The sequence below is a fragment of the Papaver somniferum genome, unplaced genomic scaffold (genome assembly GCF_003573695.1).
Source record: "Papaver somniferum cultivar HN1 unplaced genomic scaffold, ASM357369v1 unplaced-scaffold_48, whole genome shotgun sequence".
Taxonomy (NCBI): domain Eukaryota; kingdom Viridiplantae; phylum Streptophyta; class Magnoliopsida; order Ranunculales; family Papaveraceae; genus Papaver; species Papaver somniferum.
The window spans coordinates 735,494-760,628 of NW_020647415.1; the positions used below are offsets into that span (position 1 = coordinate 735,494).

General features: G+C 37.1%; 2 pseudogenes; both read left to right on the forward strand.

The window, feature by feature from the left end:
- LOC113342849 overlaps window positions 1-17,180 on the forward strand; it is a 29,527-nt pseudogene extending 12,347 nt beyond the window's left edge.
- Window positions 17,181-19,807: 2,627 nt separating this feature from the next.
- Window positions 19,808-24,634, forward strand: LOC113342850 (annotated as a pseudogene).
- The last annotated feature ends 501 nt before the right edge of the window (window positions 24,635-25,135 follow it).

Here is a 25,135-nt window from a genome sequence, read left to right on the forward strand (position 1 = left end):
TCACAAGTCTTGCTTTTAAACGTACCAAAGTACCATTTTCATCATATTTTTCCGTATATATCCACTTACTTCCTAGAGCCTTCTTACCAGGTGGCAATTCGGTGATATCCCATGAGCCTTGTTCTTCTAAGGCCTGTATTTCTTCCTCCATTGCTTTCCTCCAACCTGGATGTGTCATTGCCTCTCTGAAATTTTTCGGCTCAGACTTTGCCGACAATGCAGCAATATAATTTTTATACATGTCAGAAAACCTGTCACAACTAACATAATATGTCAAAGGATAAGGTGTACCTGAGGATGATGACTGTGATGATTGAGAGTGAGATGGACTATTTTCTCGAATGGTGTGCGTCACAAAACCTTTCAGCCTACTTGATGGGATCTTCTGACGCTTGCCCTTACCCAAATCGTTGTTTACAGCAACGGTATTTGTGGGTTGTCCAACACCATTTACATCTGCCTTAATTTCTGACGCCGTAGACTTGTGCTTAACAGCGTTATCTTCAGCATATGTCGCAGTCTGTTCTGCTGCAGTTTCTACAGATGTCGCAGTCTGTTCTGCTGCAGTTTCTGCAGATGTCGCAGTCTGTTCTGCTGCAGTTTCTGCAGATGTCGCAGTCTGTTCTGCTGCAGTTTCTGCAGATGTCGCAGTCTGAACTGCAACATTTCCACCAGGCGCTGCAGTCTGTACAACGACATCTGCATCTGTCTGTCGTTGTATTTCTGCACCTTCTTCTCCGCCAGCTATTACTGAATCTTCATCACTATCATCACTCCATTCTTCACCAACACGATCTGTCTCATGTGTAGTGCCAACGACATCAGTCGTTATATGAGTTCTAGTTCCATCCAACTCGGTCTTATATGGAAATTGTGTCTCATAGAATTTTACATCTCTAGACACTATAAACCTTCTTGTGTCGAGATCGTACACTTGCCATGCCTTCTTACCGAATGGATATCCTAGAAACACACACCTTCTTCCTCGACTAGCAAACTTATCTCCTTTGCTACTTTGATCATATACATAACACAAACATCCAAAGACCTTCAACTGTTTATATAGAGGTGGTTTTCCAAACAATACTTCATATGGTGTTTTATTATTTAGGATAGGTGTAGGCGTACGATTGATCAAGTACGCCGCTGTCAATGCACACTCTCCCCAAAACCGTTTCGGCAAGCTTGCTTGAAATCTCAAAGCCCGTGCCACATTCATTATATGTTGATGTTTTCTCTCAACTCTTCCATTCTGTTGTGGAGTACCTACACAAGACGTCTCAAAGACTATTCCACTAGTCTTAAAATACCCACGTAATGCATTAAATTCCGTTCCATTATCACTTCTAACAATTTTAATATCCTTGTTAAATTGACGCTTCACAAGAGCAACAAATTCACGAAATATTGATTCAACTTCTGTTTTATTCCGAATTAAATAAATCCAAACACCTCTTGAAAAATCATCAACTATTGTTAGAAAATATTGTGCTCCACATGATGAATGGATCTTATAAGGACCCCATAAATCTATATGAACTAAATCAAAAATACAATTCGATTTACTCAAACTACTAGCAAAACTGCTTCTACGATGCTTTGCCCGGGGACAAATATCACAAGCATCATTATTCTTCTTAATTAATCTACTCACACCTTGCAATTTCTGCAAAACTTTTTCTGAAGGATGTCCCATACGCTGATGCCACAACTCATATGAATCTTCATGCACAGCCATAACTTCAACATGCGGCACACCACAGAAAATATATAGTCCACCTTGTCTCTCAGCCACTCCAATCATCCTCCTCGTAGACCGGTCCTGTATAAGACATAATTTGTTAGTACATTGAATAATACAACTCATCTCATCAATAAGTTGTGTGACTGAAATTAGGTTACAGGTTATCTGTGGTACATAAAGCACGTTTTCAAGTTTCAATCCACCAGGGAGAATCACGGTTCCAATTTTCTCAGAGTATGCATATTTTCCATTAGGCAATCCAACTGAACATGCCCTAATATCTCGTACACTCCTCATGTTAAGAAGTTCATACGTAACATGATTTGTTGCACCTGTGTCAACAATCCAGGATGTTTTATTCTTTTTACCTTGTAGATGAGAACCATACTTTCTTGAGTTTAAAAACTCCATCACCTCTTGAACTTGTGCTGCTGTAACTCCTACTAGACCCGTTCCATCAGCTGATGACGTACCAGCACCAGCACTCTCCCTTGCTGCCGAAATATGCAGGTTATGAGAACGAACAGGATTTCCTCCTTGTCCTCTACCTCCTCTTCCAGTACGTCCTCTTCCTCCAGCTCTTCCTCCTCTTCCATTCTTTGGTCTGTCTCCCCACCATTCTGGATATCCAATAATCTTAAAACATCCATCATCAGAGTGTCCTTGTCTGCTGCAAGTTTTGCAGTACTTGTTGGGATCATAAGCACTATTAAGTAGGCGTTGATCAGATTGCACCTTAAAAGCCATAACATTCTCTTGCATCTCTGTAGTCACTACTCCATCTCCAATTTTCAGGCGTTCTGAGTCCACAATTGTTTGATATGCAACATCCACAGACGGCAATGGTTCTCTTGCAAGCAATTATTCACGCAAAGAGATGTATACAGAATCTAACCCAATCAGAAAATAATGCAATAAATCTTCTTCTCTCAATAAACTTACCTGAGATGCAATATTACAGGTGCACTTTCCACACTTGCATTGGGGTATCTTCATATAAGTCACCATCTCATCCCATATTTTGTTCAATCTTCCAAAATATATAGCAACTTCCTCCGTTTTCTTCTGTTTGCAGTCACTTAAAGATGCTTTTAGTTGGCATATTCTTGTTCCACTAACAACGCAAAATCTTCTCTTCAAGTGTGCCCATAATAGACTTGCATCCTCATAATCTCCCAGAGTTGATCTCACTGATAACTCCAGTGTGTTACTGATCCATGAGACCAGCATTGATTGCACTGCTATCCATTCTTCCAACTGATACGGATCTTCAGGTCTTGTAACTGTTCCATCAATAAAACCAAATTTTCTTTTGGCTATTAACGATCTTCTTATGGCTCTAGCCCATTCATCATAATTATTTCCTCTCAAAGTTATTGGCGTGATGATATTTCCTGGTCCATCACTCGAACCTAGGTAATATACAGGGTTCTTCTTTTGTATATCATATTCCACCGTCTTTCCTTTGGATGATTCAATTTCGTTAACCATCTTTTTTTTTTTGTTTTTTTTAGGTTTCGAAACTGGCTCTTGATGCCATGTTAAGAATTTTGTGTATATTATTTCTTATCTCTTCATAACTGATTACAAGAATATATATATGTGCGACCACATAATAGAGTCCTAATAGAAATACATTCCATATCAGTCTCGGTTTCCTAGAATAAGTCTTTCCTAGACTTTCCTAGTATAAACACATTCCATATCAGTCTCAGACTTTCCTAGTTTATGTTCTAAGAGACGTGTATATCTGAGACCTTCCTAATTAGTCTCAGACATATTCTCAATAACTTTCTCTCTTTTGCAGATCATATCTTCTCTATATCAGGAAGGTTATCATCTATATGTAATAGATACACATATAAGGTTACCATCCCCATTGTACTGTTACATATTCTTAATAATAAAGAATCATCTCTTATCTCTTGTGGATGTAGGCTTAAAGGGACGAACCACGTTAATCCTTTGTGTCATTCAATCTTCACTTGTGCCAACTGAATCTTCATGGTATCATCGACCAAGAATCGGTCCTGTGATATTAATTTTTTATTTTTCCCTTCACTTTGTTCAGAGTACATTTTTTTTATAAGGTCTAAATGTCTGCAACGGAAGGCAATATCTCTTGGAGATTATCTCATGTGTTACTCAATAGTAAAAACTATGTTCTTTGGTCCCAAATAATATCCTTGGCTATTGGTGGAAAGAAGAAAGCGAGTTTTATCAATGGGAACTCCATTTGTTCCCGTCCAAAGAAGAATCCAAATATGAGGAGTGGGTATCAACAGATCAGACCATTTGATCTTGTTTTTTTAATTCCATCGAAGCTTCAATTTCAGAAGTTTTTACATTTTCTGATTCAGCGAGACGAAACTCATAAAAAATCTGTGAGTGCTGAGACGAAAGCTATTAAAGAGATGACTAACACAAGTGCTTTTCTTGTTGCAAAACAGGAAAAACGTACATCTTTTGCGACAGAAAAAGGTATGCAAATTTATTACAATAAGCACAAGAAAGAGAACTATCATTGTGATTATTGCAGGAGAACTAGACATACCAGGGATCGTTGCTGGTTATTACATCCTCATCTCAAGATTAGTTACGACAAGCATAAGAAAGATTACGCTGCCGTAGCCGACAATTTGATTTCGATAAACAACTTGGCTAAACTTTTCCTACAACAATTGAGTAAGTCCGTTCCATCTAAATTTGTTTCCTCTCCATTTACTGATGCTTTAGGTAGGTTACAAGCATACGTTATTTCATCTTCTAAAATTGATCCATGGATAGTTGATTCAGGAGCCACTGACCATATGGCTAATAACTCTACTGTTGTGCATAACTTTACACCGAAAGTAGGTAAGCATGATGTAGCTATAGCTAATGGATCGACTGTTCCTGTACAAGGGAGTGGAAATATTAATTTTTTCCCCAAAACCTCGTCTTCTGACGTTCTAGTGGTTCCATCTTTTCCTGTTCAACTCCTATCAGTTGGAAAAATAACGAATGCTTTGAATGTGATGTTATTTTCCACATTTCAGGATCGAAAGACGAAAACGATTATTGGTGAGGGAGTTTATTCTAATGGGCTTTACCTATATCAACCTCCTAATAAAGCATGTCATGCCACTAATTTAATTGAAAATCATACTCTCCATAAACGTCTTGGCCATCCATCAAATCGTATCTTACAACATCTTTTTCCTATTTTGTCATTTGAGTCTAGTGTTTGCGATGTTTGTCAATTTTCCAAGCAAACTCGTTTACCATTTCATAATTCATTGTCGGTATCGGCTAAACCTTTCGATCTAATTCATTCAGACTTGTGGTCATCACCTATTGAATCTTATGATGGTTTTAAATATTTCATTGTATTTGTTGATCATTACTCTCGTAGTACTTGGTTATATTTGTTGAAATCTAAAACTGAGGTTTTCTCTATTTTCCAAGTTTTTCATTGTATGCTAACTAACCAGTTTGATGCCAAGATTAAAATTTTTAGAATAGATAATGAAACTGAATTTTGCAAAGGATACATACCAGGATATCTTCGTGAAAATGGCATTGTGCACCAAACAAGCTGTGTGGGAACGCCACAACAAAATGGCGTGGATGAAAGAAAAAATAGGCATATTTTGGAAACAACACGGACGTTAATGCTTCAGACGAACGTTCCAAAAAATTACTGGTCTCATGGGGTGTTGGCTGCAACATATTTAATCAATCGCCTCCCTACTCGAGTACTTCAATTTAAATCTTCATTAGAAGTTTTAAAAGACCGGAAGATTGATTTGTCTCATTTACGAGTGTTCGGATGCGTCTGCTATGTTCATGTACAAGCACCTCGGCGGGATAAATTTGATCCGCGATCAGTTCGATGTGTATTCTTTGGGTACTCTTCCCCACAAAAAAGATATAAATTCTACGATGTTGCGGCACGTAAAATTCTTATCTCCAGAGACGTACGTTTTGATGAATGTGCACTATATTTTCAACTGAAAACAGACCAAAAAGACAGGCTTGGGGGGAGTATTTGTGTGATTTGGATCCTCTTGCACCCATGATAAATAGAGAATTAATAGCAAGAGATCCGTATATTGTGCCAACATGTTCGGGTTATCTCCACTTTGAATGAAGAGACGACAATACCTATTTCTGATCATCCTACTGAAACTAACGTTGAGGTTGACCCTGTTACTACTCCAGGTGTATCTCCTTATACACGTGGAGATGTTAATGCTTCTCAAATTAATGTACCAGCACAAACAATACCAACTGCAACTATTTCTCCAGCTGCTGCACAACCACAACAAATATCAATTATTACTTCTGAAGCTGCTGCACCAACTACTATTTCTCAATCTACTGCACCAATACAAAGAAGATCAACTAGACAAACAAAAACTCCAGAGAAACTAAAAGATTTCTTAACTTATCATGCAACCACATATCCTATACAAGAGCATTTATCATTTAATAATATTTCACAAACTCATTCTTCTTTTCTTACTTCCTTATCCAGGGAGGACGATCCAAAGAATTTCAAAGAAGCAAACGCACTTCCAGTTTGGAGGAACTCCATGGGGGAAGAGTTACAAGCTCACGACGAGAATGGAACTTGGGATATTGTTCGCCTACCACGAGGAAAAAAGGTTGTTGGTTGCCGATGGGTATACAAAATAAAGTACAGGAGTGATGGAACTATTGAACGACGGAAGTCAAGGCTCGTTGCAAGAGGATTCACTCAAACATATGGAGAAGACTATAAAGAAACATTTGCTCCAGTAGCGAAAATGAATACTTTTAGAGTTTTTAATGTAACTTGCCGCAAATCAAGGGTGGAAATTATTTCAGATGGATGTAAAGAATGCATTTTTACATGGAGATCTAAAATAAGAAGTATATATGAGTGTGCCACCGGGCCATCCTGCTGAAGGAAAACTAGGTGCAATATGTATACTTAAGAAGCGATATACGGACTAAAGCAATCACCACGGGCATGGTAAGCAAAGCTTAGCTCAGTTCTTATGATGAATGATCTCAAACAAAGTAACGCAAATCCAACATTATTTTTCAAACGAAGCGCGTCAGGTATTATTGTGGTTTTGGTATATGTGGATGATATAGTGATAACAGGTGATGATCATTCAAAGATTACAAGACTCAAAACTCTCTTGCACACCAAATTTTCTATAAAGGATCTAGGTATCCTAAAGTATTTTCTTGGTTTAGAAATTGCCTACTCTAAGAAAGGTATTTTTATAAATCAAAGAAAATATATATTGGATTTACTAAAGGAAACAGGAAACTTGGGGATAAAACCATCAGAGACGCCTATCGATTGTCGAGCAAAGATTGATGAAGATGGTGATTTGTTTCCAGATCGTGGTCAGTTTCAAAGGTTAGTGGGCAAGCTTATATATCTCACCATTACAAGACCAGACATTTCTTATGCCGTGAGTCTTGTAAGTAGATTTATGCATTCTCCTACGGTTCATCACATGAATGCTGTCCATAGAATTCTGCAATACCTTAAGGGCTCACCAGGAAGAGGTTTGTGGATGCGTAAAAATGAACATAGCTCTATTACTGGTGATTGTTCTATTTCCATTTCAGGCTACACAGACGCAGATTGGGCTGGATGCCCTGCTGATCGAAGATCGACAACGGGCTATTGTACTTTTGTTGGTGGAAATTTGGTAACATGGAGGAGCAAGAAACAAAATGTAGTTTACCGATCTAGTGCCGAAGCAGAATATCGAGCCATGGCACTAACAACTTGTGAAATAATTTGACTCCGAGCCTTATTGCGAGATTTGGGTTTTACATTGTCTCAACCAACCAAGATGTTTTGCGACAACCAAGCTGCTATGCATATTGCCTCAAATCCTGTCTTCCATGAGAGAACAAAACATATTGAAGTTGATTGCCACTTCGTTCGGGAAAACTTGAAAGTCAATGTTATCAGTACGCCTTTCGTTCCTAGTGCTTTGCAGTTGACTGACATATTTACAAAAGGACTATCCGCTGCTAAAATGAAAGAGATATTGGGCAAGTTGGGATCAATAGACATCTACGCACCAACTTGAGGGGGAGCGTTGGAAAAGAATAAGGTGAAGATTGATACGGACATATACTGTTTCCATACAAGTGTTTACCGTTAACAAAACTTTCTCTCTTTTTTACAGATAATATCTTCTCTATATCAGGAAGGTTATCATCTATATGTAATAGATACACATATAAGGTTACCATCCCCATTGTACTGTTATAGATTCTTAATAAGAAAGAATCATCTCTTCTCTCCTGTGGATGTAGGCTTAAAGAGCCGAATCACGTTAATCCTTTGTGTCATTCAATCTTCACTTGTGCCAACTGAATCTTCAAAATGCTATCATAAAATTATCATAAAACGAACAGGTCTAGATAAAGAACTTTTCATACAACACCGCCAAATGATTCAACTCCATCTTGAGGTCAGGGTGAAGGAAATTTGTAATTCGATTGCCATCTTAAGGTCAGGGTGAAGCAAATTTATAATTAGATCTTGAAAACAAGCAATCATGTTTGATTGTCTAAACGAATGGAGGGAGAAAGACACTGAAGGACGAATCACTTTGAAGGAATGTAATATTCCAAAATCCCATTATCTTTTTCCTTGGGACGTCAATTTCTTTATTTGAACTTACGTACCCAACTTACTCCACAGAAGGATGTTTCTTAATAGTTGACAATACGAGAAGACTGAGAGTATTCGTTTCCCTTCGCTAGAGAATCAGAGAAGATAAATGGATTTTGAAACGCCTATACGGAAAGATGCGTCTTTTGAACCCGTTTTTTAGGTTATTATCCATTGCTGATCTCATGGTTGAGATGGTCGGTATGAACATCCTGACATCTTCGTTGATCAACGTTTATAGTTCTAATTTGTCAGAGTTTTGATCATCTCGTTAATCGTAATAATTTGGATTACATGGTTTACTCTATCACTGACTGCATGCTACCTAATTTTATGTTTAGTTTTTTTTTTTTTTTAACATTGTTATTTGAAATCAATGGTGAAGATGAAATTTTAAGTCTAAGTTTTGGTAAAGGTAACGACGAAATATTTACGAGTGTAATGTTGTGTTGTTTGTTATGGCTAGGCTTCGGTTCTCAGGGAAGGTCCAGAAGAAAAAGAGAATAAAGGTTTGTAATTCATTTAACATCTACATGGTCGAATTGTGTGCACCGAACGATTGAAGGGAAAATGACTTGGATGTTGTTTGTCGTTAGGAAGTACATATATGAAAACGCCGGAAATTAACTTATCACTTATGCAGTAGTATTTCCGATTAAATGAACATGAAACGTATTGAATCAAAGGCGAAGACGTTCAATTTGTTTTTGAAAGATTGACAAGGCTTTACCATGCACATACATTGACTGGGAGACAGCCTTTACGACTTCCTTAGGCTACTCAACATACTAAAAGAGTCGCATGCTTTTGAGGAAATCAGGGGCATAAATGGAGCTGTTCATCAAACATTTTAAATTAGGTGTTTGAAGTTGGGTTTACTTGAGGATAACAATTTGCAACATGCACCAGTGGTGCATGGCAGGCACTTAAGGATTCCCTACATTTTTAGGGTTCTGCAAGACATTATTATTAACTTGCCTTAAAAAATCACAAGAGATTCGGCATGCTCACGGAGAGTCCTAGCTGATGATTCGGTGTGAATCGCGTGATTCAAATCTCTATAAGTTAATATGTTTTTCTTTACGGTTTCAATTCTAATCTGCTTCTTATAATTGCTCTTCCAGATACAGTGGCCAAAAAAAAAAAGATGTTACTGATGCTAGATTGTGGTGAATCACAAATCTATTACTCCCTCCGTCCCACTATTAAGTGACCTATTCTATAACTAAATTTACTAAATTTAGTTATAGAGAGGTCACTTGATAGTTATATATAATTTACTAATGTTATGGGTTTGTTTATTACTTACTATTTCACAGGAATTTTAATGTGGATTTTCTCATATTTGCCTTTTGATTTCCAGTTGTCTTGGGCCGAGCTGATAGTACAGATTTTATACTGAACAAAACCATGGTAAAAAGTTAGAAGTATCTTTTCTTGATAATCAAGTTTAAACGGTACTACGAGTACTTACCGGTAGACCACAAAAGAGAGGGTCCTTTAGCTGAGATATAGAATGCAAAGGATTTAATAATATTTGACAATCATTTTTCCTTATTCTTGAGAGTTCACAGTTTGGCGCAAGTGATCAAGGCGAGAATTTTAAGGAACGTAAGAAAACCTTTGGTTAGACTAGATAGGTGGTCTGTCACAAAATCATATGCTGGTAAGTCTCTTGGTTTCTTTTTCTATCTTACCACCAAAAGAAACCAAGATGTAAGGGCGGACCCACATGGAACGGTGGGTGTGAAATTGTCCACCCAGCCCCACCAACTCCCTAGCCGAATTATGATGATTTAAGCCAAATTTTCGGCATTTTAGCCCATTTGCACCAAAATATGTGCAAATTGATAACTTGCCCACCCATTTCATAAAACCTGGCTCCGCCCCATGCAGGACACATGCTCACTTTACATTAATGGCGTGATTTGATTAACATTTATTCTCATCTTTTATATGTTTACTAATATTTCCGTCTTTTTGTTTGCCAAGCAGTTTAAGTCTTACCTCATGAAGATTTCTTCCATAAATGCGAATCATTTGTAGATAATGTAATGTTTTAGATTGCGATGTATTTTATAGGCATAAGTAACCAACCACATATCTAATTTGTAAGATGATGAAATTGTTCAGATTTGCTATATCATGAAGTCAACAGAGGTTGTGGGCATCAAGGATGAAAATGTACACGAGGTTCACGGAACTGGAAATAAAAACATATGCGTTCTTAAAAATTTTAAACTTTTCCTTGGAATAGTATTGTAATAGTATTACACGTTTGATGGTCTGAATCTGTTGTATAAAATGTGGTCGCTCGAATTCGAATTGGGTTGACAAAATATTTCATGTAGGTTTTACGCGTTAACGGTCAACCCTAGGGGTTACATTTACCACTTTTCTTCTTGGTTCTGTTGGTAAACTATATACTAGCCCGTGCATTTGCACGGGTTTACATAACTTGTATATATATATATATAGAGTTGTATCCTTAAATTCAATTTACTTGTTACACTAGGTTTTAATGGCAACTGCAAGATGAAACTTAGCTTATATAAAGACAACTCTCTTTATTGATGTTTAGAAAATCTCTCAAAACTAAACACAAGCTCTAATCTTGCTCATATGATCAACCACAACTTTGGTGATCATATATATATAGAACTATGAATTCCTTTTCCTAGTCCTATTACCTTATTAAATGTCTTTCCTTTTCTTAGAACTAGATGACTTCTAATTCCCTTAGGATTACATCAGTTTCCTAATCTTGTCCTAACCAGCTTGTTAGTGACTTTTATGTTGAAGTTTAACCAACATTCTCCCCGTTAAGCTTCAACCTTACCCGTGAAATATCTTGTACTCCAATCAATTGTCTCATTTCTTCAAACTTGATCCGAGCTAATGCCTTTGTCACTATATCTGCTTTCTGCTCAGTTCCTGGTATGTGTTCAACGTTGATGATCTCCTTCTCGATACATTCTCGTCTTAAATGATACCTTTTGTGAATGTGTTTCGTCTTCCCATGAAACACTGGATTTTTAGTGAGTGCAATTGCAGAATTATTATCAATCTTGATGAGAACTTTTCCAGGTTCTCTTCCTTTGATTTCACCCAACAGTTCTTGAAGCCATATTGATTGTTTAGTTGCTTCTGTTGCAGCCATAAACTCAGCTTCACAGGATGAGAGGGCTACAATGTCTTGCTTCTGTGAACACCATGTAATAAGTGCTTCACCTAGATAAAATATATGACCAGTTGTACCTTTTCCATCATCCTGGTCAATATTATGATTGCTGTCACTATACCCAGCAATTCCTTTTGATCCTCCTCGACCATACTTCAATCGACAGCTGATTGTTCTTCTTAGATATCTCAATATCTGCTTTATTACATCACCATGAGACTTGCGTGGACTCTGCATATAACGGCTTGCTACTCCCACAAATAAAGCCAAATATGGTCTTGTGTGTAGTAAGTATCTGAGGCATCCAACATTTCTTCTATAACTCGTTGAATCAATCTATGCTTCTTCTTGTGCCTTTGAAACTTTAAGTCCAAACTCCATTAGTATCTTAGTTGGATTACAAGTTTCAAGTCCTGCTTCTTTCAGAATTCTCCTTGCATAAGCTTCTTGTTTAATCTGAATCCCATCTACTCCTTGATGGACTTCTATGCCAAGGTAATAAGTGAGTTTTCCGAGGTCTGACATCTCAAACTTTGATGACATTTCTCTCTTGAACTCATTGATCACCTTAAGGGAGTTGCCATTCAAAAATAGATCATCTACATAGACTACAATCACAAGAAGCGTTCCCTTTTCTTGTCTTCTGTATACTGATGTTTCTTTAGAGCACTTAACAAATCTGATTTCTCTTAAGATTTGATCTAACTTTGTATTCCAGGCTCGAGGAGCTTGTCTTAGACCATATAGAGCTTTTGATAACTTATAAACCTTATGCTCTTGTCCTTTTACTTCAAAACCTTCTGGTTGTTCAACATACACATATTCTCGCAATTCACCATGTAAGAATGCTGTCTTAACGTCTAAGTGGTGAATTTCCCATGAGTTTGATGCTGCTTCTGCTATTAAGAGGAGAATTGTCTCTAGTCTAGCAACTGGTGCGAAAACTTCATCAAAGTCTATGCCTGATTCTTGTACATATCCTTTAGATAGAAGCCTTACTTTGTATTTATTGACAGTACCATCAGCATTCCGTTTTATTTTGAAGATCCACTTAAGACCAATCACTTTTTCCCCACCTGGCTTATCAACTAGAAACTAAGTCTTGTTTCTGTTGATTGAAATAATTTCTTCTCTACATGCTTGTGTCCATTTAGTCGAGACCTTTGCTTCCTAAAAATTCCTTGGTTCATCATTAACATAAAGTAGCATAATCTCACATTCTTCTGCAGCTTGAAGAACATAATCCTCCAGATACTGTGGCTTTTGTATCTGTCTTGTTGATTTTCGCAGTGGAATGGGTTGAGTTATTTCATCGATCTCCTCTTCTTCTTCTTCTTATTCTTCTACTTCTTCGTTATTCCCAGTGTTTTCATTATTCTCTTCTTCTTCTTGATTAACATCATTGTTTCCATTTGTATTGATGATTATGGGTCCTTCGCCTTCATTAATTACTTGACCCCATCTCATGTGAAACATTCCTGGATCCCTACTTGGTCCATCATTAGTTTCTTTCCAGTTCCAGTTTTCTTTTTCATCGAATACCACATCTCGACTCACTATCACTCTTTTCGTTGTTGGATTGAATAATCTGTCAGCTTTGGATCCAGGCTCAATTCCTAGATTCACAAAAGTCTGAGATCGATCATCCAGTTTCTTAAGAGTTACATAATCAACTTTTGCGTATGCTTTGCAACCAAACACTCTTAAATGATTTATGTTTGGTTTTCTCTTTCGCAAAATTTCATATGGAGTCATGTCTTTCAGAGCTTTTGTAGGTATCCTGTTTATTAGGTATGTGGAGTGTCGTACAGCTTCTCCCCATAGATAATTAGGTACCTGCATAGCCTTTAAAGAACTTCTTGTCATCTCCATTAGAGTCCTGTTTCTCCTCTTCACCACTCCGTTTTGTTGTGGTGTATATGGTGTAATAGGACCACATAAATCAACATGAATAAATGGATTTGAGGCTCTGAATGTTGTTTCTTTTGGAATACCTTGACGCGTTTGTTTCCCAACTAAACATGATTCACAGATCCTTAATTCATCGTTTATCTGTGGTAGCCCTCGAACCATCTTGTTCTGAGACATAGTTTTTAAGGTTATGAAACTTATGTGTCCTAACCTTGCGTGCCAGTTCCATGTCTGATCTTCCAGTCTCATATTCAGACACAATGGATTTCCAATCATGAGACTTATCTTGTAGAGTTTATTCTGTGAGCGTGAGACTCTAACTAAAAGTCTTCCACTTGGGTCATGAACTGTTAGATAATCTTGTCGCATTCTAACATCACATCCAACTTCTGTAGCTTGTCCTAAACTTATAATGTTGCTTTGTAAGTTTGGATGAAGTAGATGTTTGTGACAAGCTTCTGTTCTCCGGTTTTGCTCTGGAATAGAATTGATCCTTTCCCTTCAATTTCTACAGAAGATCCATCCCCAAACTTCACTTGTCCTTTGATTTTCTCACTGAGTTCAGAAAAGCAGTGTCTCTTACCAGTCATGTGATTGCTGGCTCCATTATCCAAATACCAGATTCCTTCTTCTCCATCCTTTGATTCGTAGTTCTTTGGTATTAGTTTCCCCTCGTTTAAGAATACAACTTCGTGCATGAAAAGAGATGTATCTGCTTCCCTTGTTTCATTCTTGTTTGCTTCTTCCATCTTTTGTATTCTTTCAGGGCATACAGAGGAGAAGTGTCCTGGTTTATCACATCTGTAACAAATAATGTTTGATCTATCCTTCTTTTCTTTCCCTTGGTTATGATCATTCTGACTTGTTGTTCTATCTTGTGAGTTAAACCTTCCTCCCCTTCCTCGGCCTCTGTTTACTCTACCACCTCTTCCACGACCTCTTCCTCTTGTCGCAGAGTTTTGTTGGTAAGAGTTTGTGTACAAGAGTTTTCCTTGAGTTTCTCCATTGTTTTCTTCATCAAGGATTCTCTCTTCATATGCTTTCAATCTTCCAATTATATCTTCATAGCTAGTCTTCTTTAAATCTAAGACTTGTTCGAGAGAAGCTATGATATGAATATACTTGGATCTTGGTAAACTATTGAGAAACTTCTTTACCAGTTTATATTCATCAATGGATTTTCCAAGTGACGCAGCTTTTGGGGCTATCTCTGATAGCTTTCCTGCAAAGCTATCAATAGTATCAGTGTCTTTCATCTTCACTCTTTCAAATTCAGACATTAAGGTTTGCAAACGGTCTTCTTTAACTCGATTAGCTCCGAGATTACATGCCTTTATTGCATCCCAAATTTTCTTTGAAGTTTCCTGTTCACTAACTTGTAGAACAAGACATTCTGGTATTGCTTGAAAGAGTAATCCAATGACAACATTGTTTTTGTCTGGGTCCAATATACCAGGATCAATTGTTTCCCAAACTTTGTAGATTTTCATCAGTACCTTCATTCTCATGGCCCATACTGTGTAGTTTGTGGCGTTGAGGATTGGAACTTGTATTGATGGTGGCGTGAACTGTTTTGCACCCACAATGGTGGTTTCGTTTTCCATGGCTCAGAAACAAGTTCTGATACCAATTAATGGCAACTGTAAGATGAAATTTAGCTTATATAAAGACAACTCTCTTTATTGATGTTTAGAAAATCTCTCAAAACTAAACACAAGCTCTAATCTTCCTCATATGATCAACCACAACTTTGGTGATCATATATATAGAAATATGAATTACTTTTCCTAGTCCTATTGCCTTATTACATGTCTTTCTTTTTCTTAGAACTAGATGACTTCTAATTCCCTTAGGATTACATCAATTTTCTAATCTTGTCCTAACCAGCTTGTTAGTGACTTCTATGTTGAAGTTTAACCAACAGGTTTATCTTTATACGGCGCAATATAAATAGGTTTACGGTCAAGAATACTGGGTTCAGAAGATGAGTACTCGAGTGATGTAGACATGGTTGATGATGTTTCTCATGAGGATGATTATAATGATGGTGACCATTATGGAGATGATGTTTTTCTACCTAGTGATTCAGATGATGATTGTCTACCTAGTGATTCAGATTCAGATGATGATCGTTGGGAGAAACGGTATACCGTTTTGAAGGAGGAAGGTTTATGTAAGCTACAAGAAGAAGAGATCACAAAGACATCTGCTGGGATTTCCATTCCAAGAGTATCAGCAACCATCTTGCTACAATATTATAAATGGGATGATGATAAAGCGATGGACGCATGGTTTGCCGGAGAAGAAAAAGTTCGCAAGGAGGTAGGGTTGTTGGAAGTAGTTCCGATTCAAAACACAGAGAATACAATCAAGTGTAGGATCTGCTTTGATGAATTCCGCCGAGATGGTATGTGTGCAACTACTTGTGGTCATCTCTTTTGTAATTTTTGTTGGACACAATATGTCATCTCTTTTGTAATTGTTGAGATTATTAGTCCCACATTGTCTGGGCATCTAAGATCCTGCGATTTATTATCCCTTAGGGACTTTCCACTCATTGCCAATTGGTTTTGAGTTGGATGCCCGCAGACTTTAACATGATATCAGAGCAGGCTATTTACGACGAGTCATTGTACCGCGCCTTTACTCCGCGTCACCCGATTTATTCTACACGTGTTAGACCCAACGAGGCTACACGTGAGGGGACGTGTTGAAATTATTAGTCCCACATTGTCTGGGCATCTAAGATCCTGCGGTTTATTATCCCTTAGGGCCTCTCCACTCATCGCCAATTGGTTTTGAGTTGGATGCCCGCAGACTTTAACAGTAATTTCTGTGTTTAAGGTTGCTGTTGGTCAAGACATGGTTAATGCATTGGTTTCTGATGAAGATAAGGAAAAGTATTCTCGTTACCTTTTAAGATCTTACGTCGAAGATAGGAAAAACACCAAATGGTGCCCTGGTCCGGGCTGTGAGTATGTTGTTGACTTCGTCCCTGGTAGTTCTAGCTATGATGTTATTTGCAGTTGCTTACATAACTTTTACTGGAATTGTCTTGATGATGCACATCGTCCAGTGGACTGCGATACTGTGCACAATTGGGCCGTGAAGAATACTGCTGAATTTGAAAACGTAACTTGGATGTTGTCCAAAGTGCAAAAAACCAATTGAGAAAAATGAAGGGTGTATGCATGACATGCCATTGCAAATTTCAGTTCTGCTGGCTCTGCCTTGGAGATTGGAAAAAGCATGGGAAGAATACAGGGGGTTTTATGCGTGCAATGTATATGAGAAAGCAAAAGCATATAGTGAGGAAGAATTAATTAAAAAAAATGGCTAAAGATTACTTGGATAGATATATGTTTTACTTCGAAAGATACGCAGAAAACCAGAAGTCAAGGCTAAAGGCAGTAGAAAGCTTGAAGAAAATACAATCTGAGGATACAACGAAGCTTAGTGACAGATATGGCTTGCCTGAGACACAGCTTGAGTATATTATAGATGCTTGGCTACAGATCATCGAATGCAGGCGTGTTCTGAAGTGGACTTACGCCTATGGATATTACTTACCTCAAAGTGAACATGCAAAGAAAATCTTCTTTGACTACTCGCAAGGTGAAGCTGAGTCTTCGCTGGAAAGGCTCCATCAATGTGCAGAACAAGAATAACAAACATATCTCAAAGAAGATAAATCATCTTAGATTTTGATATGTAGATCCAAACTAAGATGAATATTATTATGGAAATCAGTGATTATGATAAATTAAACTACATATCAAAATCATAACATAAACTAAAATATAAAATGAGAGACAAACCGATATACGTGGTTCGGCACTAACGGCTACGTCCACGGAGAAACCCCGTAGGGTGAATTAGATTACATCTCAATACCTAAGATGATTGAGTGATTTACATTTACATTAAACTCCTATTTATAGAGTTTGCCGAGTTTACTAAACCTACGAGATAATAAAATGCGTTATCTCTTGTTTGACTAGGTATTACATTTGTAGATAACTGATTACGTAATTATCTAAATAAACTGCACACGGTCTTCACGGCTACATTAGCTCACTACACGTTCTCATCTTGATATATCCTGTAGATTGACTAAATATTCCAACAAATCAGATGATGCACCCAAAGTCTACTCATCCCAAGACTTCGAGCCTTTCCATCTACAGCTACTTAACCTTACTAAGGCCACAATTCAACGAAGTTTCAAACAATTGATGGGTATTTCATGACCGGATGAATCGGGCATACTTTGTAGATGATAAATTCTAAAGCTTCATTGATGACCAGTTGCTGTTAATTTGATGCCCAACAGTTAAATTTTTATGGTGTTGGTTATAAATGTATGTGAGTTGATTTGTTTGGCACGTTTGATTTGATTCACCACACCCAACATTCTGATTATTTTATTTGCGCTTCTTTGATCTAAGTTATTTTGTGTTTATAAAAAGAACATTGAATAGTTTTGTTGCTGTGAATAAAAAATCAACAGAAAAAAGGGGATGGAAATTGTTTGACACAACGTGCAAACAGATCACCTTTAGATTTTGTTTCTACAATGTTATTTTAGATTTGAATGAAGAAACAAAAGATTGTGGAAGTATTTCTGTGATTACAATAGCATGAACAACATTTGTCGCACTAACGGAATTGACAACTATCGTAACCGGTAAAAGGGCCGAGACAAGGTTAACTTTGTCCAACTCATACAAATTTATTAACTCGGTCCATATCAGTGAGTCAATCACGATTTTTCTCGGGATCCGTTTTTGCTCTCCCTCTAATAAAAATTTATTGGAGATGCCGCATATCCCATTTGACGCTTCTGTTGGAAGATGGATACCCAGAGGATGAAATTCCGAGAGCAGAAAAGAATGTCGTATCACTGACTTCGAGGACTTGTGGTTTTTTTAAGCAATTATTTAGTCCCTTCCAAAATACTTGGCGAGTACAATTGGTCAACGAAATATTGCTTTCAGTATATAATGAAGTCTTAAAAATGTTGTTGGATTCAAAAATTGTAATGTTTTTCCCAACTAAGAACATACAGTAATAAAAATTGAAGATGCTTAGAGAGAGAGAGAGTTTTGATGTGTTGAAATGGGAGAAAGCCTCCTCTAATCAAAGAGGATTTCATGCCTTTTGAAGATGTCTCTTCAATTTCAAAAGACGATTACAACATGCGTCAGTTAATGGTCTCTTCAAAAGAAACCCTACGGGAAGAGACACGTTAATAAAAATTTCTAGAAAACCGAAATAGATATTCAAATTCAAAACCTGAAAAAGTCTCTGCCAAGTGGCGGCCGGCCCCCTAGCCCTTTTTTAATAGCGGCGAATATTTACAGAAATATTCAATATTCTCTCCCTATTTTCAAAAATGAAAAAAAACGCAAAAACAAAGTAAACTTTTAAAAAAAAAAAATCAAAGTTGGGACATCACGAAAGTCAATGCCTATATACCGAGCGAGATAAAGAATACGTAGTTCACGCCCAGTTGGGAAATAAATGTCATCGAAGGAATCAATACATAAATAATAAGTATCTTTTGGGTTAAGACCTTCATTTATTGTAAGAAATTCGAGCTTTATGAGGATCAACGGTGAAAGCAGCTTTGAACCAAGTATCCCATGTGTTAAAAGCGATATCTCCCCGCATACTGATTTCAGAGATTGTGGGTTCTGCAGCCCTGTACATTAATGGCCCTCTAGCCCTGCACATTAATGCCCTTGTGCTTATCGTGGTTTCATGATTCTTCTCGTAGAGCGGTCTCTTTCTCTTTAAATCAAATTAATTTCTTCCTTTACTATATGAGCTGACGTACGCAAATGTTGTACAGTTACTTTTTGATATCTCTGTGCACTCCCTTTTAATCCTTCAGTTTAGCTCACGTTTGTCATCTTGGTGTGGCTACCGGATCTTGATCAGAACTTTACTTTTTGTTAACCACGAAACAAGAACGATACATTTGAGAATATTTTTGAATCCTTTACTCAAACTCATGATCGCGCTTTTGGCTCTACGAGGGTATCATTTTGACGAGTGCCCGTTGAAGTGGGTATGTGGAATCAATCATGATCGGAAGTCCATGATTCCGAAATTCAGTAGGTTTTGGTATTTTTCAAGTTTAGGAAATTGACGTATCCATATGGTTGTATCCCAATCACTATAGAAGTTTATTTACTTGTTACACTAGGTTTCACTTTTGACAGAGCAGCGAAATCCTATATATATATGCTGATAGATGCATAGGATTGAGATAGTTTAAAGATTAAGAAGAATGGATTCCGAAGATGAGTACAAGAGTGTTGACAGTGATTTCGAGACCTTTGATGATGTCGATAGTGATAACAGTGATTGTATTGATTCTGAAGATGAAAGTGTTTCCAGTGATGATGGTATTGCTTTTGATGTTGAGGAGGATGATGAGGTTGGTGATTTAGATGAACCTGATAGTGATCGCCATGAGAAGAGTTATACAGTTCTTGTAGAAGAGGATTATACGTCAGCAACAGCAACAAGATATTACACAGGTATCTAATACTCTTTCGATTTCAAGAGTATCAGCTACCATCTTGCTACGACACTACAACTGGGATGTGGAAAAAGCACATGAAGCATGGTTTTCTGACGAAGAAAAAATTTGCAAGGATATGTTGGGTTGTTAGAAGTAGTTCCAGTTCAATACAATGACAATACAATCAAGTGTGGGATCTGCTTTGATGAGTTCCCTCGCGACGATATGTGTGCTGCTTCTTGTGGTCATCTGTTTTGTAATTTTTGTTGGACACAATACCTTAGCATAAAGATTAGTGACGGACGTGGGTGCTTAATGCTGCGATGTCCTGAGCCGTCTTGTATTGTGGCTGTTGGTCAAGATATGGTTGATGAATTGGTTTCTGATGCAGCTAAAGAAAAGAATCATCGCTACCTTTATAAATCATACGTCGAAGATAGGAGAAAGACGTCCAAATGGTGCCCTGGTCCAGGCTGCGAGTTTGCTATCGAATTCGACACTGGTAGTTCAAGTTACGATGTTATTTGCGGTTGCGAACATAGCTTTTGCTGGAATTGCCTTGAAGATTTACATCGTCCAGTGAACTGCGACACTGTGCAGAAGTGGGCCGTGAAGAATACTGCCGAGTCTGAAAACTTAACTTGGATATTAGCCAACTCCAAATCTTGTCCAAAGTGCAAAAAACCAATTGAGAAAAACGATGGGTGCATGCATATGAAATGCACTTGCGGATTTCATTTCTGCTGGCTCTGCCTTGGCGCTTGGTCATCTCATGGGAAGCGTACAGGTGGTTATTTTGCGTGCAATGTGTATGAGAAAGCAAAAGCAGAGGGATTATACGATGAAGAAGAAAACTTAAAAGAAAAGGCCAAAAATTACTTGGATAGATATGCGTTTTACTTCGAAAGGTTTGTAGAAAACCAAAAGTCAAGGCTGAAGGCAGTTGAAAGTTTAAAGAAAATGCAATCTCAGGATTCAGGGAAGCTTATCGCCAAATACGGCTTGTCTGAAATGGAGATTCGGGTTATTAAGGATGCTTGGCTACAGATTATCGAATGCAGGCGTGTTCTATGGTGGACATATCCCTACGGATATTACTTACCTCAAAGTGAACATGCAAAGAAACAGTTCTTTGAGTACTTGCAAGGTGAAGCAGAGTCTGCGTTGGAAAGGCTCCATCAATGTGCAGAGCAGGAATTACAAACATATCTGGAAGAAGATGATTCACCCAAAGAATTCAAAGGTTTCCATACAAAGCTATTTGAACTGACCAAAACCACAAGGATCTACTTTGAAAACCTGGTTTGTGCTCTAGAGAACGGTCTTTTAGATGTAAACTCACACGACAATGGTATCGGCAAGAAAAAATGGCTCAATATTTCAGATAAAGGAATCGAAGGAAGAGGCGGGTCTAGTACGAGTTCGTGGCCGCAGCGATTTTCTTTTTGTACACGCGCAGTACTTGGTATTTGGGTTTTAGTTTTGTGTGTGCTAGATTTTAGAGGTAGATTTATTTGATTCCCGGGACCGCAAAAGAAAACCTAATTAACACGAATAGATTATGTGTCGATGAGAACAAATCAAAATATCAGAAATAAGTTCCAAACCTTTAGTCGATGACAGAATTTTGATTAAAACCATGGAGATGTCTCTACATCCCACTTGATTATTCTGGTACATCAAGTTTGTCTTATTGGAGCAACATATTCCACCTTCCGTCGCCAACTTGTTAATGAATTTCTTCCTGGTTTCTATGAATAAATATTTCAAAAAAATAGGTTGGTTTCCTAATAGGGAAAGTCAAGTGTTACTTTAATTTTCTGAAACCACTTTTGTCTTAATTTCTTTTGATGACAAGTGTCATAGGGACCATTTCAATTTATTTCTTTTGATGACAAGTGTCATGGGACCATCTCACTTCACTTCTTTTATTGACAAGTGTCACGAGGACCACTTTCTTAATTTCCTTAAATTTCTCTAAAAACAAAACCAGCCTATTAAAAAGGAACGGAGGGAGTATTATTTCAAGGTTACGATAACGGAAAAAGAGGTAGCAAATTTAACCAAACTGCTTCCTTCAGTTGAATTATTGTATTTTCAATTGGGATATACACTTTGTTTACAAGGGGTTAGTCCACGAGTGAGTTGGAGGGAGTTTAAGAGAGTATAGGGAGTTTAATGTATTTTGAATCTTGGGGATTTTGAGAGACTGTAAGAGAGTATATGGAGTTTGACAGAGTTTGGTGTTTTGAGTGTAGGGAGTTTGAAAGACTCTCCCAAAATCTCTACTTTTTTGAGAGATTTGTAGTGAGGCAAAAATACACTAGAAACTCCCTAGAACTCCCCAAAACAAACCAACTCCCTAGCATTAGTTTGTTTCAAACTCCCCCAGGGTTTTCTAGAGAGTTTGGGAGACTCTTCTAAACTCCCCCACGACTAACGGGGTTTTCTAGGGAGCTTGGGAGACTCTTCTAAACTCTTTTACGACTAACGGGGATTTTGAGAGACTCTTTCGAACTCCCCTACGACAAACGAGAGAAAAACCAACTACACCCAACTCCCTTGAGGACTAACACCCTATTAGTTTTTCTTCTCTTTCTTTTCTCTATTTATTATCTTCCACTTAAATGGGAATTACAGAGTTTTTAGCTGGTAGCCTAGCAACAAGCTGGGCACCAACCCCTTTTTGAATAACGACACCCAATCTGTGAAAAATAAAACTACCTAGACCACTACCAACGTCATGACTAATTAAACAATTCTTCAGACGCTTGAAAAAACATATAGTATCTTCACTAAGTTTCCTTAAGGTAGTTCCCCTAATGTAGGAAAAGCTAAAACACCTAAAGCATATATGATCTTCACTATCTTCCACTCCACCAATAAGGAATGTGGTAAAAAAAAAGGAATTACCTATAGATCCTATTATAATGGTATTAGTTAGTGGCAGGTCCACCCACTAAAGTCCAATAACCGGAGGTCCTTTTTTTATAAAAAGGAAAATTATGGACCCGTGTTTTTATCAACGGGTCCTCGCACACGTGTGAATTTTGGTCGAAATACCAATAATATCCTTAATATGTAGGAATATAAGAAAAATTCTTATCATAACCTTCTTTTCATTTCTCTCTGATCATTTTTCGTCTCGAAGGAGCTCTGGTAACTAATGTTTTATTGAGATCATGTGATTTTGCGAAATCAAGCTTCGATTGATTGTAACCTGTAAGTTGATTTTCCTATTATTGATCTTTAGTTCAGGTTTCTTCTTGATTCAATCTTAATCTGAGATCCAAATCTCTTGATTCCTTGAAGAGAAATTAAGAATTAAGATTTTCGGGTTGCGGAAAGAGGAATTGAACTCGGTTTTTTGTGTGTTTACGATCTTTATTCTTAATTCGTTAATTTTTTACTTCAATTTCTATAAAATACTTCGGATCTAGAAACATAACCATGTTTTAGGTTCATTTCATTAGTAGATCTGAATTTTTAGTTTCATTTTGTTGGTCTTTGGTTTGTTTTTAGTTTGCTTTTGTGTATTAATCATCAGTACGTATATGATGTACTGGTGGTTTTTGAAGAAAATAGTCCAGATCTAGTTATAAAATCATGTTTTATGTTCGTTTCATTTGTAGATCAGATATTTTAGTTTCATTTTGTTGGCTTTTGGTTTTGTTTCTGTTTGGTTTTGTGTATTAACCATCAGTACGTATATGACGTACTGATTTTCTGTGTTTACTATGCATCTATATGTTTTGCTTGTGTATTAACCATCAGTACGTATATGACGTACTGTTTTTATGAATCTTAATCGTAATTATTCGATTTTTTGATTAGATTATGATGTTTTTAACTTATTTGAACTCTCAATTTGATTTTCTTGATATTTTTGTTCTTTATTTTCTCAGAATGATGCTTGTTTATTGTTTCAGGGGTATTATCTAGCAGTACATATGTCGCATACTAATACAAACTACTTTTGATGCTGTTTTATTCTTAGTTTTATCATTTGTTGTTGTTTGATCCATAAGTACATATCTTTCATACTGAAATAATACTCTTTCGATTTTGTTTGTTTATAGATTCATTCCATCAAGTTGTTTTTTAGTTCATGAATCAGCAGTACATATGTGGCATACTGATACAAACTGCTTTTTGATTATGTTTTATTCTTAGTTTTATCACTTGTTGTTTCATCCATAGGTACATATATGCGATACTGAAATAAGACTCTCTCAAATTAGTTATTTTTCGTCATGGAGTCGTTTTAGACAGTGAATTAACAGTACATATATTGAATACTGAAAAAATTTCTCTTTGAATCTGTTTTATACATATATTTTAGTCAGTTATTTCTTATGATTTTGGCAGTACATATATGGAATACCGAAATAAAACTGAACCATCGTTAGGTAGTATTAATCTTGATGTTGTCATATTACTTGTACTATTCATTTTTGTCTGTTATTCATATATGGATTGTTGTTGTGTTTTAATTGTTACATTTTGGTCACATTTACAGGTTCAATATTTCTGATGTTAAGAGTGTTGGCGCTTTTGGGAGGAAGTGGTCCAATGAGAGCGGAGCACTAGAGAGATCCTGTTTTTCTAACCTGTAAGCAGTGTACCAGATATGTACTCAAATTATGTAAGCAGTGTAGAGGATATGTACTCAAATTATGTAAACAGTGTAGCAGATATGTACTCGATATAATGAGCATGTAGACACACACGTTTGGTAGTCAGGGTATTGTGGTCATTTCCATGTTTTAATTAATTTTGGACCTTCAGATAAAAGAAAATTCTGGTTGGACCCTATTATAAATAACCTTATGGGCTTAGGACCAAACAAGAAATTTACCTAAAAAAAAACTTTCTAGTGGACCCCATTTACAACCAGCTAAACCCGTGTAGAATGAGAGAATTGAGGCCCAAAAGAACTCCAATTAGGAAAGTTGATCTTTTGTATGTCAACCTCAAATTTATTCCCCAAAATAACATATTCCGAATTTTAGTAGGCCATGGTTTCATCGGGAAATTGCCGCATATATATAAAGTTGTAAAATCCCTCTGACTATCAAATTGTATTTACTT